This window comes from Triticum dicoccoides, chromosome 5A (genome assembly GCF_002162155.2).
Source record: "Triticum dicoccoides isolate Atlit2015 ecotype Zavitan chromosome 5A, WEW_v2.0, whole genome shotgun sequence".
Classification (NCBI taxonomy): Eukaryota; Viridiplantae; Streptophyta; class Magnoliopsida; order Poales; family Poaceae; genus Triticum; species Triticum dicoccoides.
The window spans coordinates 517,986,241-517,990,937 of NC_041388.1; the positions used below are offsets into that span (position 1 = coordinate 517,986,241).

Genomic DNA, 4,697 nt, shown 5'->3' on the forward strand with positions numbered 1-4,697 from the left:
CCTCCCTCCCTCGCCGGTGCCCTAACCACCGCGCGCACTACCAGGGTGGTCTGCCGAGCGATCCGGGTACCGCACCGCTGCGTCCAGGGAAAGAAAGGACGCTGGGTGTTACGGCTCCACGTCTCGTCGTCGTCGTCGGCGTGGTTCATACAGTCGGTGGCGCCGAGGCGGATCGCGGGCCGGGCGGAAGGTCACCTAACAATCGATTAAGGCGGCGCGCTTGAGAGCGTTGTTGCGGCTCAGAATGGAGACGTTGTCCGTGTGGAGTCATAGTAGGCTTCTTCAGCCGTGTCCGGTCAGGAGCCAGACTCAGTTGTGGGTTGTGGCCGCACGCATCTGTATAATAAGCATTATTAAGCAGCAACGATACCCCTGGTTCACTGTAATTGCCAGATCGTCTAGGTTGCACTACTACCGTGAGTCGAGAGTTTGAGAAACAAGAGAAGAAGAGACCGAGGGCATGCCGTGCAAAAAGGCAAGGCTGCGGCGGCGACGAATCCATGTACGGATGGAGTCGTCGAGTGCCGAGCCTTGTGAAACATCTGTGGTGAAGGTCGATTATGATGATGAGGCTGAGCCTGTCATGTCTGAAGAAGCAGCAGCTCCGTCTGAATATGATCAAGCCGCCGAGGAAGCGGCCGAGGAGGAGACGATGGCGATGATGATGGGATTGGGGGAGCTGGCCGACGAGGCGGCTGAGGAGGCGGCCAGAATCGGGGAGAAGAAGAACAGGAGAGACAATCTGTCGATGGACGAAATGATGGCGAGGACGAGAGAGATGCTAGGGGAAGTACCCGAGGAAGCCAACACTGATCATAATGCCTACTGTGCCCGTGTTCACCGCCAAAATTGGGACTGGCTCTTCGCCCAACAGTACGGCCCCTTCGATCAGACCAGTAAGCGTGCTCCTCTGATCCAGTCCTTGCTGTTTTGCAGCCTCCTGTTACTAGCATATATACCACTACTCCGTCCCATGATGTAAGAGCATTTTTGATACTACACTGGTATAAAAAACGCTCTTATATTACGGAGCGGAGGGAGTAGCATACAATGAACACATGCTCTATTAGAATATCATCACTGACTGCACTCTATATTTGCAATGCAGCGTCAATCCCTGCCTCGTGCTTCACCGACCTTCGCCGCCCTAATAACCGCTACGCCCACAAGCAGGAGATGCTCCAGATCTTCTGGATCAAAGTCGGGAAGATAAAGAAGCCCCTGAAGTGGCCATTACAGGTGTTTGGTTCGATCGCTGTGCGCGATGCGGTGGATCGCAATCGCATCATGGTCTTCCACCGTGAGAGGGATAACTGCCAAACCCTTACCAAGAAGGTTTATACTACTATATTATGAATCTTTGCTACTCCATTCGTAGATTATGTTGATTCATTGGTCTCTTCTTAACTTTCGGCTAAGTTTAACATGATGATAAGACTATGTATAGGATTTAGAACAGAATTTAATATATGCAACAAATTCCAAACTATCACTGAGGAGCTTCAGATACTCCGTGCATGGATACTAGATAGTTATTATGATACATAATAGCGTACAAGTCTGGTTGGTCTAGAGGTTCATGACATGTATCTGTTATGGTTTCGCTTCCGTTATGCTACCCAATGTTACCTCTTCTTTGGCATCATGTAACTATTAATTTAGACTGCCTCCATCAATCTTAATGCATGTGATGATTTGAACAAACTTGATCGCCCAACACAAATGATCGGCTCATGCCTCCTAGCTAAGTTTGCTCATCATAAATTATTTCCGCCGTATTGGTGAGTTTGATACACTGAATGATATGCATATGCAGGATTGACTTCTTACGCTAACGGGACCTGCCCGAGGAATTGTAATGAATGTACATCCTACCTATGTTGAAGTTGATCTGAAGGCGAAGGGCGCTACTGAATCTGAGGATAAAGATTTAAGCTATTTAGCAGTTGCGTCTCTTCCTTGGGGCCCGTCTTATCGTGCTGAGGCTAGCAAGCTTAGCACATTAGAGTTGACATACGTTCGACTGTGTGACTGTGTGGAAGCCGCAATCGGTGTGAAAGTCAAAAAGCCTGGGTTATGGCCTGGCTGCAGGGGTTTATTCACTGCCAGTACAGCTAGTTTCGAAAACATGGAAATACGGTTGCTTGCTTTTGAAGGCGATAGATTGCTGGTCGATGGTAGTGGCAGGATTGAGCTTTCACGCCATGTGATCAGCGTCGAGCTTCCGCAGCCTGAAGGAAAGCTTGTGTTTTCGGTGAAGGCACTGCGTGGTAGTGATGAGAAAGATGTGAGGAGAGTTCGTAAAACTTTTACTCCCAAAAAGTTTGGTAAAACCAAGGAGAATATTAAGATTGGCTCCTGTGAGATGGAGGTAACTGTCACATGGTCCCTTCTTCCGAGTTGTAAGTATGATTATGACAGTGCATTTGTAAGGTATTATTAAGGTTGATTTCCGTGAGATGAAAGTTTTGACTGTGATGTGATTTCCTATCTAGACATCAAGTATGACTGACTGATTGAAAGCCTTAGCTCTGGCATAGTGTCTTTTTCAAAAAAATAATATAGTATCTTTCGTTTGTCAAGTGCAACCGTGGGAGACTTGCATGAGATCTCACATTTAGGTGAGATCATGGGATCAACCTCAAAAATACTTATTTAGACATTTTATAGAAAATTAAAATTATTTGACAACATTCATGCGAGGTATCACTAGTAGAAAAAGGGCCATTTGTCCCGAATCGTAAGGGCCTTCTGTCCCGGTTTTGGAACCAGGACTAAAAGATCGTTATTAACGCCTTTGGCCTTTAGTCCCGATTCTTACACGAACCGGGACAGATGGGCCTTCACGTGGCCGCTGCGGCCAGCCCAGGCAGGGGGCCCTTTGGTCCCGGTTGATGGCACCAATCGAGACCAATAGGCATCCACGCGCCAGCTGGGGCTAGGGTTTTTGTTTTTTTTTCTGAAGGGGGGGGGGATTTGGGGGTTTTGTATGGTTAATTAAGGTGTTTCATATATTGTGTTAGGTAGCTAATTAATTAATAGAGAAAAGTGTCCTCTCTTATCCCCGTGTTTGGTCGACGCTACGTACTATACGTATAGAGAGCACTCGACACGCTAACTAGTAAGCAAAAATGAAGGAACCAGAAGATCATCATGAATATATGCATACAGAGAGAAGTGATATCAACCTCTCCTTCTCCGAAAGATTGGTCGAACAACAAGTTTTCGTATATCTATCCGACGCTACTGGCTACATATATACAATATAAGATCTCTTACAATATAATCCCGTAATTATATATGAACACATGGTTCACATAGTATTCTCCGTCTTTATCGATCACGTGGTCAAGAAAAGAATGCCACCAATTCCTCTTGAATTCCTCGCATGCGATCTAGTGCTAGGAGTTCATCCCGCATCCGAAACATCTAATTTGAAGAAGGGGGTCAATACATATATATGAATGAATGAAACTCAACAGAAAAGATGGTAATAAAGTAAAATTCTGAATATTATTGCTTACGCACTTCATATTGTTTTTTAGTGTGGCCCCGCTCACAGGTCGTGTGGCGGATGGACTCGGAAACGTAGTATCCACAGTAATTATTCCCGTCTTTCTGCCACAACCACTTTACAAGAAATAGAGGTCAATCAAACTGATAAGCAAGCATGCTAAATGGTATTGATGAAACTAGTACTTAAATCACTAGGAGATGCGCGGAACATGCTAGTAGTACTTACTTTCGGGTGTTTAAATTCCAGCTTCTTCGACAGTCCCGGAGCTTTTGAGATGATTTTTTTCCAAACCCTGTCAGACAAAGAAAACAATTACTTGATATCAGGAAGTGAACAAAGTTGTCGATATGGTGCGATAATGATCGATTTAACTTACTTCTCGAGAAGTTCAGTCATGTCCGCATACTCCTTGGGTTCTTTTCGTCTCGAGTCTAAGACGGTTACTAGTCCCTGCTCGAGCTTAATCTCTAGGAGAATATGGTGGAACCTGCGCACGCATGCATAATTCATCAATTACATTACTATAACCTCGACTAATAAGGGAAACCGAATATGCACAAGAAAGTAACACTCACTTGAAGTTGTAACGAAAGAATATTATAGCTTTATTTTGATTTAATACCAACGATCGTAGCAAGTTGGCCTTGGTATCTTTTTTCTGAAATTCAATCGAATATGCATCTATGATATTTGGGTTAATGAACCCAATATCACCGATTTGTCTTTTCTTCAATTCAGCGATCTTCAATCTGCATAATATAGTGAGGATAATTATAAATACATGCAATGAAAGATCTGACCTATATATAGAGACTTAATGACCGAAGTAGTACTTACAGACAGTAGCAAGTGACCGTTAATTTATCGAGGGCCCTCTGATTGAAAAACTGGAAGAACTCCTCAAGTGGAACATTCAACAAATCAGTTCCAACGAGGTCATGCTCCTCTTTAACTCTCAGCGTCAAAGTATTCCTGCCCCCAGTCTCTCTGCAGGTTTTCATGTACCAATCATGGAATCTTCGCATCATCGTTGTTAGAGACCTTTCATCTTTGATGAGAGGCTTCCCGTACTCGTATTTGTGTTTGTCCACCTTCAAGAATTCATAATGTACATCGTCGGGCAGGTAATCTTCAAGATTTTTATAACCGGGCACCATAATCGAATTGTTAGCGATGGTAT

The 4,697-nt window shown here is 44.6% G+C and overlaps 1 pseudogene; it reads left to right on the forward strand.

Annotated features, from left to right (window-relative positions):
* Positions 1-460: 460 nt before the first annotated feature.
* Positions 461-2,443, forward strand: LOC119302323 (annotated as a pseudogene).
* The last annotated feature ends 2,254 nt before the right edge of the window (positions 2,444-4,697 follow it).